At 38.1% G+C, this 13956-nt stretch overlaps 1 protein-coding gene across 1 annotated transcript in view; it reads left to right on the top strand.

Moving 5' to 3' along the window:
* ST6GALNAC5 (ST6 (alpha-N-acetyl-neuraminyl-2,3-beta-galactosyl-1,3)-N-acetylgalactosaminide alpha-2,6-sialyltransferase 5) overlaps window positions 1-13956 on the top strand; it is a 321400-nt gene that overhangs the window by 161139 nt on the left and 146305 nt on the right. The window lies entirely within an intron of this gene.

Genomic DNA, 13956 nt, shown 5'->3' with positions numbered 1-13956 from the left:
TAAACATTTAACCAGATGACTGTTAGCAATTTTGCAATATTGGCAGTTGGAACCCACATAGCAGCACTGCAGAAGAAAGACCTGGTGGTCTGCTCTCTAAACCTTCTCTCATTCACAATAAAGATTAAAAAAAAAAAAAAAAAAAGGCCACTGGTGGCATAAACATTTAACCAGATGACTGTTAGCAATTTTGCAATATTGGCAGTTGGAACCCACATAGCAGCACTGCAGAAGAAAGACCTGGTGGTCTGCTCCCTTACTGTTTATAGTGAAAAATAAAAAACCCTATGAGACATTCTCAGTCTGTCACATGGGGTCACTATGAGTCAGAATTGACTCAATAGCTCCTAACAACAACAACAAAATGGTATTAGTAATTATGACAAATGGAATAAAAGGGGGGGGGAGCAGGTGCACTGATTCAGACAAAACACTTTGAACAGTTGCTATCACAGATGTTGCCACATGTTGCTATTTTTATTATTACTGATTTGAATAAAGTCAGGGTGGCACAGGCAGAAGACTGGAGTCCTCATCTAAAGGGCTGGCCTGTCCTTTATGTTGTATATTGTAATGCTCACTTGGCATGAATTGGATGGGCATCTTATGTGTTAAAGCAGGGATTTGTTTACATTTTGTTGTTGTTGTTGTTAGGTGCCATTGAGTCAGTACCCACTCATGGAGACCTTATGCACAGCAGAATGAAACAATGTCTGATCCTGGGCCAACCTCACTACTGTCACCATGCTTGAGTCCATCGATGCCACCACTGGGCCAACCCATCTCGTTGGGGGTCTTCCTCTCTTTCTTTCCTCTCTTTTCCTTTCCTTCTCAGGCAACTGGTCCCTCCTGACAATATGTCCAAAGTATGAGAGACGAAGTTTTACCATCTTGGCCTCCAAGGAGCACTCTGGCTGCACTTCTTCCAAAATGGGTCTATTGGTTCTTTTGGCAGTCCATGGCACTTTCAATATTCTCCTCCAACACCATAATACAAAAGCATCAATTCTTTTACAGTCTGCTTATTCACTGTCCAGCTTTTGCATGCATATGAGGTGATTGGGTACACAAATAAATTCAGCAATCATTATGGTAGTCAATGGATCAGATACTATATATGTTTCTTTTTTATAAACTTGATTTTTTTTAAGTACTTGTAGGATGATAGGAGAATTGTGCAGAAAGTATAGTAAACTTCCGTGTATTCCTGCACCCAGCCCACAGTTTCTTCTGTTATTGACTTCTTGCATCAGTGTAATATGTTTATTACCACTGATGAATCAATATTAAGACATTATTATTAACAAAAGTCCCTCATTTCCATTTGCATTCACTTTTTGTGTTGTGTAGCCCAATGGGTTTTGACAAATACATAATGTCATGTAGTCACCATGATATATTCACGTTTTTAAATAACTTTTTTTTCTATTCTACTCCCTTTTATAATGGACTAACTTAAGAACAAAGAACTTAGGAAGCTAGGATCATGAAGTCTGTGAGTATCAAATGACTGCTGAAGAATTGACCACGTTTGTTTTCAGTTGTTTCTATGAATTGGGTTTTGCTTATAAGTTAGTTATTATTAATCAGTGATTTTTTTAAAATGAAATCCATAAATCCAAGTTAAATAAACATCCAGACTTGTTGCTTTCTTTTTATTTTCCTGTTTCAGCTTGTGTATTTTCATCAGAATTTTTTCACTGACCTCAGTCTGAGTCCTTTTTGTGTAGTTGATTCTATTTTTGCAGGTTTACCCAATCCTACACTAACTTACTGAGCCACCAGCCTCAATGTCTGCTACCTGATCAGGACATGGCGAATTCTTGGGCTGCAGCCAAGACCTCCCCTCATGTTTGTCAATTTCTCATACTATGGTGACTTGTGTGTTGTTGTGATGCTGGAAGCAATGGTACTGGTATTTTAAATACCAGCAGGGCCACCTTGGTGAACAGGTTAAAGCTGAGCTTCCAAACAAAGACAGACACTGAAGAAAGACAGGTGGACTACTTTTGAATGTTTTGTCACTGAAAATCTTATGAATAGCAGTGGAACATTTGCATATATAGTGCTAGAAGACAAGCCCCTAAGGTTGGAAGTCACTGAAAATGCCACTAGAAAAGAGCTCCCTCCTCAAAGTGACTTTATCATAATGACATAGATGGAGCAAAACTTTGGGGACCTTCAGTTGCTGATGGGGCACAATTCAAAATGAAGAGAAATGGCTGCAAACATTCATTAATAATCAGAACATGGATTGTACCAAGTATGAATCTAGAAAATTGAAAACTATTGAAAATGAAATGGAAGGCATATAGAACAATAGCTTAGGCAGTAGATCAAATGGACAAATATTGGTCATTATGCTGAGAATGGAAAATTGAAGAGGAATGAAGTTGCATTCAACCTCAAAATGAACATTTCAAGATTTGTCTTGAAATACAATGTGCATTGGGTCACTGTAAGTCGGAGTCAACTTGATGGCACCTAACAACAACAAAGAAAAAAGGTGTTGTGTGTCACACCCTTGGGAATCTCCTATAAGAGTGGTGGTGGAATTAGATGTGTTGTATCCCACCCTTCCAATTAGTTGGCTAGGTAGCAGCCTTTCAAATTTCTTGGCATAGATGAGTGAGTGCCTCCAGTGCTATATCATTTTGATGAAATATTTCAATTTGTATTCCATTAATTCTCGGAGCTTTGTTCTTTGCCAATGCCTTCAGTGCACCTTGGACTCCTTCCTTCAGTACCATTGGTTCATGATCGTATGCTACCTCTTGAAATGGCTGAACCATTTCTTTTTGGAACAGTGACTGTATATTATTTTTATCTTCTTTTGATGCTTTCTGCATCAATCAATATATTGCCCATTGTTGTTAAGTGCCGTCGAGTCGGTTCCGACCCATAGCGACCCTGTACAGGGTTTCTGAGGGTGTAAATCTTTACAGGAGTAGAAAGCCTGATCTTTCTCCAGCGGAGCAGCTGGTAGTTTCGAACCGCTGACCTTAAGGTTCACAGCCCAATTCGTAACCACTACGCTACCAGAGCTCCCATAGAGTCCTTCAATATTGCGATTTAAGGCAAAATAATTTTTTTCTTCAGTTCTTTCAGCTTAAAAAAATGCTGAGCATATTCTTCAAATAGATGCAGCACTGGAGGCACTCACTAATCTATGCCAAAAATTTGGAAGACACTTAACTAATTAACAGATTGGAAGAGGTCCATATTTTTGCCTATTCCAAAGAGAAATGACCCAATGGAATGTGGAACGCATCAAACAGTATCATTAATAACACATGCAAGTAAAATTTTCCTGAAGATAATTTTAAAATGTCTGCCACAGTATATTGACAGGGAACTGCCAAATGTTCAACAGTGCATTGATAGGGAACTGCCAGTTGAAGATGTGGAACAAAGGATATCATTGCTGACTTTAGATTAATCTTGGCTGAAAGCAGAGAATACTAGAATGATGTTTACCTGTGCTTCATTGACTATCAAAGGCTTTTGACTGTGTGGATCATGACAAGCTATAAATAACACTGTGAAGAATGGGTATTCCACAAGCCTTAATTGTGCTCATGAGACCCTTGTTACATAGACCAAGAGGCAGTTGTTAGAACAGAACACAGAAATACTGAATGAGTTAAATAAAATCATGAAAGGTGTGTACCAGGGTTGTATTTTTTTCACTATACTTATTCAATCTGTATGCTGAGCAAATAATCTGAGAAGCTGGAGTTTATGAAGAAGAACATGACATCAAGATTGAAGGAAGACTCATTAACAACCTCCATATGCAGATGACACAACCTTGTCTGTTGAAAGTGAAGAAGACTTGAAATACTAATGATGAAGATGAAAGATGACCACTTTCAGTATGGATTGCACCTCAGTGTAAAGAAAAACATTCTTCACAACTGGATCAGTAAATAGCATCACAATAAATGGGGGTGGGTGGGGGAAATGAAGATGTCAAAAACTTTACTTTTCCTGGAATCACCATTAATGCCTATAGAATCAGCAGTCAAAAAAATTAAATGACATGTTGCAGACCACTTTAAAATATTCAAGAGCAAAGATGTCAGTTTGAAGACTAAGGTGCACCTCACCCAACACATGGTATTTCCAGTAGTCTTATATGCCTGTTCAAGTTGGACAGTGAATAAGGAAGATTATGGAAGAATTGATACATTTGGGTTATGGTGAAGATTATCAAAAGTAACCATGGATTGTCAAAAGAACAAGCAAATCTGTATTAGAAGAAGTACAGCCAGAATGCTTCTTAGAAACAAGGATGACTAGACTTTTCCTCTCGTACTTTGGACATATTTTCAGGAGGGATGAGTCCTGGAAAAGGACATCATGCTTGGAAAAGCGGAGGGTGAGCAAAAAAGAAGAAGTTCTCCAATGAGATGCATTGGCACAGTGGCTACAACAGTGAGCATAACAGTTGTGTGGATGATGCAGAACTGGGCAGGTTAAGTTCTGTTGTGCATAGGGTCACTATGAGTTGGAACCTTCTGGAAGGCACCTAACAACAACTTGGTTTCTTATTACAAAAATGCTTTGTTGATACAGTGAAGTGCCCTTTCCTTTAAATATGAATCTATAAGACTTTATGTTGAGGCACTAGTAAGAGTGTACTTTTCCATTTGTGCTAGGTCCTTAAATTTGAATATTTACTTCCTTTTTTTACTTTATCAACCAGATTTGATGACCATCTTCCTCTTCCAAGCCAACTGCCTCTCCCTAAATTTGACACTGTCTTCCTGGAAAAAATGTTAGATGTGCCTAGCCAGTGCTGGTGTGGTGTTGTGGGTTAATGAGCCAGACGACAAAGCCATTTGAACTGCAAGGTCTGTGGTTCAAGCTCACCAGCTGCTCTTTAGAAACCCTATACAGGGTTGTTATGGGTCGGAATCAACTTGACAGCACTTAACAACAACAACAAGCCAGTGCTGGGCCCTACTGCCTTCTCTTTTCCACACATTTTTCACTGGATTCTCGGCTCCTGCAAGAGTTTCAGTACTGGCTCTGCAGATTTCAAGCATGTATTTCCCCACCTCTGTGCAAATTGTGATTTGTAGCATTCACTGTTTACTAGTGGTGCTGTAGACAGGGGTTATAAGTGGTTTTATTTGATTTCCTTACTGATCTTCTTAGGCTTGGGAGGGTATGTGGAAAAATCTATATTTAGTTAATGTATAGCAACTGAAAGTCTGAGTATATTTATTCTTATTTTTTGAATCTTAATTAAATATAATTAGATATTTTGCATTTTTAATCTAACATGATAGCATAAGTATGTGTATCTTCTTCTCTTTTTTGTGGTTTTATTTCACATTTAATTCTTTTTTTCTGGATTCATGCCTTGGCTTACTAATATAGACCTTCTGTTGTGGTTTGCGGGCACCAATAAATTATAAAAATCATGACCTAGAGTGCTGATAAGTGGACATATGCTTAGACAAATGAGTAAACTAGGGCCCTGTCCAAATGTTGCTGACGCTTTTGAAGCAAAAAGTGGGTAAGATCAGGGAAAGGTTTGATTACAAATTTCTTTCAAAAGTTAAGTGTCAGTCTCTTGGCACTTGTGGCTTTCAATTTTGCTTAGTTTTTTGAGAACCAGCTGCCCTTCAAAGCTGGCTACTCCCCAGAATCCTCAGAACAGTTTTATAAATTACCACATCCTCAGTCACTTGCATATGTCCCAAATTCTCTATTAAGTTTTAATCTTCCTATGAACAGTTATGACTTCCTCTTCTCCCAGGGCACCCATCATGGATCCTGGCCAAAAATATTCTCTCAGGGACTCTTCAGTCACTTTTGAAAGACTGTTCTTGAGATTACTGAGAGTTGTTACATCCAAAGGAACAATTTTTCTGTTTTTTTGGAGACTGACAAAGAATGAAAGCCACCAAGCTGGAATGAATATAGTACCATGCAGCTTCAATGAGGCCTCACTCCTTAATATTATTCTAAGGCCCTTTTCATTTTGCTTAAGGGTCAGAGGCAAAAAAGGACTGCCAATGCCTGTGCGTAAATATATACAATATGGGCATACCCGACAATAGCCATCCAAATACTAGTCCGTGCATTCCCTGCAGAGCACCTTTTCAGAAGGGCTGAATTATGATTCCGATTAGTAAGCTCTACATTGCAAATCCAAAAATTCTGTGATTTAACCTGTGTGAAATTCTTATTTACATCACACACGTGTTCCTGGACTGCAGACAAAGACAGAGAAATAGACAGGGGCATGAAATTTGAATGATGTCACCTTCCCTTAAATAAAGTCATTCAGTTGTTTTCTTAACTCTTACTTAGTAAGTTCCTTAAAAGCCTCTAAGGGCCCTCCATTGGGATCCCTTGCCAGCTATCATTACCATCTCAAATTCTTTGCTTTCTGGTCACCAGACACACTAGCCTTTTTTCAGTTTCTAAAACATTCCATGTTTTTTTCCACCATAGGATGTTTGGATATTCTGTTACTGCTGCTTAGAATGCACTTGTCTCATCTCTTTACTTAGTTAATGCTTGTATATCTTCCAGATTCCAAGTCAAATATCAGTTTCTCAGAGATGTTTTCCTTGAATGTCCTGCTACCCATTCTCATGGCAACATGTTACTTCCAGGTTATTTCTTGTGGTTGTAAATTCACGTTCCACTAATGTCCTCCTCTCTCACCAGATTCAAACCTCCACTAATGTAAGAGCAGTTCCTTTTTGCCAATCTTTGAATCACATGTTCTTAGAAGAAAGACTTGCCCTTAGAAAGTGCTGAATGGGATTTATGTTGAATACATGGATAAATTGATTAATATAAAGCAAGTTGTTGTTGTTGTTGTTGTTGTTGTAGGGTCAATTCCAACCCATAGCGACCCTGTATAGAGTTTCCAAGAGGCAGCTGGTGAGCTTGAACCAGCAACCTTGCAGTTCAAATGACTTTGAAGTCTGACGCATTAGCCCACAACGCCACACAAGAGGTAAGGGCTAAATAAGTAGCTCTGGTAGTGTAGTGGTTATGAATCAGGCTGCTAATCTCATGAACAGCAGTTCAAAGCTACCATCTGTTCTGCAGGAGAAAGATGAAGCTTTTTGCTCCGGTAAAGACTTACAGCCTGGGATACCCTATACAGGGTCGCTATGAATCTGAATCATCCAAGGACTAAATGTCCAGAATGAGACAATCAAGTATAAACAATCAGCTGCTTTTCAAAAAAAAAAAAAAAAAAAAAAAAAAATATGTGGTATTCTTTGATAAAGATGCTAAAACAAATGTATATATATGTAGCCTGAGAAACAGATAACAGACAGAAAATTGAGGAAAAAAGTTAAAGAAAACCTGATAAAAAATTCAGAGCTGCTTGCTTGTTGGATCTAAAAGCGCAGTGTTCATTTCTAGTCACATCCTTGCCACAAGGAGTTTAAAGACACAGTGAGAAGAGACTTGGAAGGGTAGCTCAGATGATCCCAGATCAAATGTCAAGTAGCTCACAGAAAGTTTAGAGACTTACAGTGGAAAGTCAACAGGACTTGAAGGAGAAGTAATTATAGATCCAAAGCCCAGTTGGTATATGTGATAATGTCACCAACTTTAATTTCAACAAAGACCTGCTTACACAACTTAGATTCTAAAGTGAAGGTTCAGGAAATTCTAAGTAAATGTGTGACATATTTTTTTTTTTTTCAATAGCAGCTAAGGGCCTAAAGGCATGGGGTATTATAAGGTATTGAAGTTAATGTCTAAGGATAAAGCATTGTTGAATCTGTGATGAATTCTCTCTCCTCTCTCATGTGCACACATATACACACAGTCTTCCATTTATTTTAGAAAAGCAGAGTAAGAAAGTATCACAAAAGAGATGGTGTTAATTTATATCTTTTAAACCAAACTATTGCACATTCACCTTGCATTTTAATTAGTCTCTTTTTTTCAGTCTGAAAGAAACAGAAATAGGGCTATTGTCTCCACTCATTAATGTATTCTATCAACTCCAAAATTGGAAAGAGATTTATAAATTCTTATTGTGTACCAAGGGCTTTGAAGGAAGCCACACATGGACTCTGATATCATTGTTTAGTATACAAGATTAATAAAAGTGCATTGCTAGTAGAGTTCCACTTGTACATGCAAGGGTTTATTCCAAAGAAAACATGTTTAAACATGTCTTTGGAATCAGTAGATGTCTGCAGGCAAGCTGTCTCACTTGCCCTAGTCTTGTTAGAGTGCATTCAAAAGAAGAAGAGTCCAGTCAAAACAGTGGGTTCAGGAGAGATCAGCTGGGTCAGTCTAATTCAAGACAGAGAGGTCAACTCTGAAGATTATGGCCACTGTGGTTTTGGGAGTCCTAGTGTGGTGCTGTAGGATAATGAACTGGATCACAACGTTAGTTTGAATTGCAAGGTCTGTGGTTCAAATTTACCAGCCACTTCTCAGAAACCCTATGTACAGGTTCCGACTCATAGTGACCCTACAAAGGGTTTCTGAGGCTGTAAGTCTTTATGGGAGCAGACCGTCTCATCTTTCTCCCACGGAACCACTCACTGGTAGTTTCAAACTGCCGACATTGAGGTTAGCAGCTGGATTCGTAACCACTACGCGACCAGAGCTCCTTTCAGGATCACTATGAGTAGGAAACAATTTGACGAGACTTAACAACAACAAGGAGTAATCTTGATAAATTTCTCAAAGGACACAGGAAGATAATGGGAACTTATTATGAAGAAGTTGTAACAAAATTGACAACTTCATTGGTGAAACAAAGACGAGCAAAGTTGTGTTAAAGAATTTTTCCCAACAGGACAATTCACTGGCTTATCTTTTGAGAGTAGCAAGGGCTGTCCTATGAGAATTTCATTGGGAAACCTTGCCCAATGTAATTTATAACCTTGATTTTGCCCCTTTAGACTTCTTTTGGTTCTTACAGTCACAGAACTTCTATAAGAATGTGATTTGAGACCTTCAATGAAGCCAACACTGCCGTCTAACATGCTATAAGTGTAAGACCACAGAACTCTTTGAGGAAAGAGTAGTTGATGTTGTTTTTAGATGCCATCTAGTAAGTTCAGACTCAGAGCAACGCTATGTACAACACAACAAAACACTGCCCGGTCCTGTACCATCCCCCCAATTGTTGTCATGTTTAAACCCATTGCTGTGCAACTCCATCTCCTGGGGCTATTTCCCTTTTTTGCTGACCCTCTGCTTTACCAAGCATGATAGCCTTTGCCGGGACTGGGCCCTCTTGATAACATGTCTGAAGTGTGAGAGACGAACTGTCACTGTCCTTGATTCTAGGGGTCATTCTGGCCACACTTCTTCCAACACAGATTTATTTGTTCTTTTTGCAGTACTTTCAGTGTTCTTCTCCAACACCATAACTCAAATGTATCAATTATTCTGTGGTCTTCCTTATTCACTTATTCATTGTCCAACTCTTACATGGTATTAAAACATACCATGACTTGGGTAAGGTGCACCTTAGTCCTCAACTGATATCCTTTTTCTTGAACACTTTATAGAGGTCTTGTATAGCTGATTGCCTAATGCAATATGTCATTTGATTTTTTTTAATTTTTTTGACTGCTACTTCCATGAGCATTGATTGTGGCTCCAAGCAAAATGAAGTTTTTGACAATTTTAGTTTTTTCTCCATTTATATCCATTTCTTCAATAATGTCATGATGTTATTTATTGATCCAGTTGTGAGGATTTTGTTTCCTTTCTATTTAGGTGCAATCTATATAGAAAGCTATATAGTCTTTGATCTTCATCAGTAAATATTTTAAGTCCTTTTCATTTCCAACAAGCAAGGTTGTACCGTCTTCATATTGCAGTTTGTTAACCAGTCTTCCTCCGATCCTGATGCCACGTTGTTCTTCATATAATCCAACTTCTCAGAACATTTGCTCAGATTAAGTAAGTATGGTGAAAAAATGCAACCCTTGCACACACCTTTTCTGATGATAAGCCCTTCAGTATTTCCTTGTTCTGTTCTAACAGTTGCTTCTTGGTCTATGTACATTTTCCTATGAGCACAATTAAGCATTGCGAAATACCCATTCTTCTCGATGATATCCATAGTTTGTTGTAATCCAGTGAGTCAAAAGACTTTACAAAGTCAATAAAGCATGAATGAAAATCTTTCTAGTATTCTCTGCTTTTATCTAAGATCCATTAGATGTCAGCAATGATACCTTAGTTCCATGTCCTTGTCAAAGTCAGGTTTGATTCTCTGTCAGTTCTCTATGAATGTACTGTTGCAGCCATTTTTTAATCAGCTAAGCAAAATTTTACTTGCATGAGATATCAGTGATACATTGTTCAATGATTTCTGCATTCCAGTGCTTCACCTCCCTTTTGAATGGGCATAAATATGGATTGGTTTGCCAGGTTTCTGTCTTCCAAATTTCTTAGCACTGATGAGTGAGTGCCTATAGTATTGCATCAGTTTGTTGAAAGATTTCAATTTGTATTCTGTCAGTTCCTGGAGCCTTGTGTTTTTGCCAATGCCTTCAGTGCAGCTTAAACTTCTTCCTTCGGGCCCTTTGGTTCTTGATCATATGCTACCTCTTGAAATGGTTGAACATAGACCATTTCTTTTTGGTACAGTGACTGACTTTGTGTATACCCTTCATCTTCTTTTGATGTTTTTTCTGCACCATTCAAAATTTTGTCCATAGAATCCTTCAATAATGCAAGTTGAAGACTGAATTTTTTTCCTCAGCTTGAAGAATGTTGAACATGTTCTTTCTTCCCTTTTGGTTTTCTAACTCCAGGTCTATGCACATTTCATTATAATACTTTATCTTCTCTAGCTGCCCTTTGAAATTTTTAGCTCTTTGACGTCTTCATTTCTTCCATTCACTTTAGCATCTTTTCACTGGAGAGCAAGTTTCAGCCTCTTCTGACATCCATTTTGGTCTTTTCTTTCTTTCCTTGCTTTTTAATGACCTTTTACTTTCTTAATGGATGCTGTTCTTGATGTCATTGCACAGATCTTCTGGTCTTCAGTCAGTGTCTAATGCGTGTTCTTGAGATGGTCTCTAAATTCAAGTGGGATATGTTCAAGGTCATATTTTGATTCTCCTGGACTTGTTTTAATTTTCTTCAGCTTCAGCCTGAGCTTGCATATGAACAGTTGATGGTCTATCCCATAGACTGCCCCTTGCCTTGGTTTGGCTGATGATCATTTGTGAAGATGGTGCAGAAGTGGGCAGTGTTCACTCTGTTGTGCATAGGGTTGGTATGAGTCAACACCGACTTGACAGAATTTAACAACAACAACAACATTGAGACTTTTCACTGTCTTCTCACAGATGTAGTCACTTTGATTTCTGTGTGTTCCATCTGGTGAGATCCATGTGCACAGTTGTTCTGTATGTTGTTTTTAAAAAGGTATTTGCAATGAATAAATCATTATTGTTATGTGCTATGGAGTCAGTTCCGACTCATAGCGACCCTGTACAGGGTTTCCAAGGCTGAAAATCTTTACGGGAGTAGAAAGCCTCATCTTTCTCCCATGGAACAGCTGATAATTTCAAACTGCTGACCGTGAGATTAGCAGCCCAATTCATAACCACTATGCTACCAGAGCTCCTAATGAATAAATCATTAGTCTTCTAAAATTCCTTCATGATTTCTCCAGAATAGATTCTATCACTAAAGCAATATTTTCCAACTACAGAACCTTCCTCTTTGTTTCCAATCTTCACATTCACATGATCATTACCAGCAATTATCCATGCATCTTGATTCCATGTCTGATCAATTTCAGACATGGTAGAATTTGGTAGAATTTTTCAATTTCACCATCACTGGCTTTAGTGGTTGCTGCATAAATTTGAATAAAAGTGGTATTAACTGAGCTTTCTTCTAAGTATATAGATATTATCCTATCACAGACAGATCTTTATATTTCAAGACAGATCTTGAAATGTTCTTTTTGACAATGAACTCAAAGCCATTTCGCTTCAATTTGTCATCCCAACTTAGTACACCATATGATTATCAAATTCAAAATGGCCAATACCAATCCATTTTAGCTCACTAATGTTTATGATATCAATCTTTATGCATTCCATTTCATTTTTTGATAACTTCCAATTTTCCTAGATTCATGCTTTGTACATTCCATGTTACAATTATTAACGGAGTTTACAGCTATTTCTCCTCATTTTGAGCTGTGTCCCATCAGCAAATGAAGGTTCTAAAACCTTTACTCTATTTATGTCATCATAGTGAACTCTACTTTCAGGAGTCAGCTCTTCCCCAGTCACATTTTCAGTGCCCTCCAACCTGAAGAGCTCGTCTTCCAGCACTGTATCTGACAATATTCTGCAATTATTCATCTTGTTTCAATATTCAGTATACAAGTGGTACATGACAGTGTTCCACCGCTATTCATAAGGCTTTCAGTGGCTAAACATTCATAAGCTGCCTGCTTGTCCTTCTTACTAGTCTGTCTTAGATTGAAAGCTCAGCTTAAACCTGTCCACCATGGGTGACACTGCTGGAATTTCAAATATTGGTGGCATGCCTTCCAGCCTCACAGTCACAGACAAGCCATTTTAGTATGACAAATTTGACAAACGAGTGGTGATGAAGGGTCGTTTAAAGTGAGGGAAACACCATCTTCAGAAGTGTATAGACTTAGTCGGAGAAAATATCAAGAAACAATATCTTCATATTTTATTTTTTTTGTTTAATAAAGTGTTTGTGGTTTTTTGCAATCATTTTTCACTTACCCTTGTACTTCGTTTTGATAATAGATGATTTGACTTCTCAAAGCATAATTCTTGAGGTGTACCTCTTCTACCCTGTGAATAATTTGTGGAAAGGATTACTGAGAACATAGATGTAAGATCTAGTAAGAACAAAGATGAGTTACTTATTAGGATGTCTAAACAGTCGGGGCTAAACGAGGGCTATGAGAGAGCTGTGGTAATAGAAAGATATTAGCTAGAACTTGGCTATTACTTACCACATAAAAGAATGAGGCTACAAACTCAAATATCTATACATTTTTTTCTGCTAGAAAAAAAATGAATTTAATATGACTGGCTTATACTTTATTGATAATAGATTAAGATCACACAATGGATGTTCTGGCAAACTGGATTGCTGTGCATTTATAACCACTGCTATTAGAGCAGATATAGTACTTCCCACAGAACCCTCACAGAATTGTACATGACTTGGTTTGGTCTGAATGTCTTTCACCTGAAACACTCTAAGACCAAGGGCTCTGGGAAGAGGAAATAAGTAAACCTGAGCAAGACAGTAACTAAGGAACCAATTCTGGACAGACCTGGATTGAAGAATGGGGTGTCGAAATCATAGGTCTGAGTTAGAGGTTCATCATCTACAAAGGACAAAGGGCGGAGTGCCTAATTAATTAAGTACATACACAGATGCTGCTAAAGACTTCCAGACTAGTTTTAAAAGACAAGTGAATGTGTTTAGAATGTTCTTTTCACTTTAATTCTACCTTACCCCTGTGATAGAACAGAATAAAATCCCCCTACAAAGATGTCCACATCCTAATCTCTGGAAACTGTGATTGTGCTACCTTATATGGCAAAAGGGATTTGCATATGTGATTAAGTTAAGGACCTTGAAAGATAATTATCTTGAATAATCCAGATGAACCAACTTAATAACATGAGTTCCTAAAGGCAGGAGAACCTTTCCTGATTGAAATGAAAATCAAAGGGAGAAGTGACAAGGGAACAATGATGAAGGAGATGCAATGTTGCTGACTCTCAAGATGGAAGGGGTGAGCACAAACCAAGAAATGTAGTGGCCTCTAGGAGCTGGAAAAGACCAAAAAGTGTATTCGCCTTTGGTAGTGATGGCATTGGGGTTATGTGCTGTTGAGTTGGTGCCAACTCATAGTGACCCTGTGTAGGATTTCCAAGGCTATAAATCTTTACAGGAGTTGTTGTTGTTGTT

Source organism: Chrysochloris asiatica, unplaced genomic scaffold (genome assembly GCF_000296735.1).
Source record: "Chrysochloris asiatica unplaced genomic scaffold, ChrAsi1.0 scaffold00002, whole genome shotgun sequence".
Taxonomy (NCBI): domain Eukaryota; kingdom Metazoa; phylum Chordata; class Mammalia; order Afrosoricida; family Chrysochloridae; genus Chrysochloris; species Chrysochloris asiatica.
Note: the sequence above shows the minus strand (reverse complement) of the source record. Positions and strands in the feature narration are given on the sequence as shown.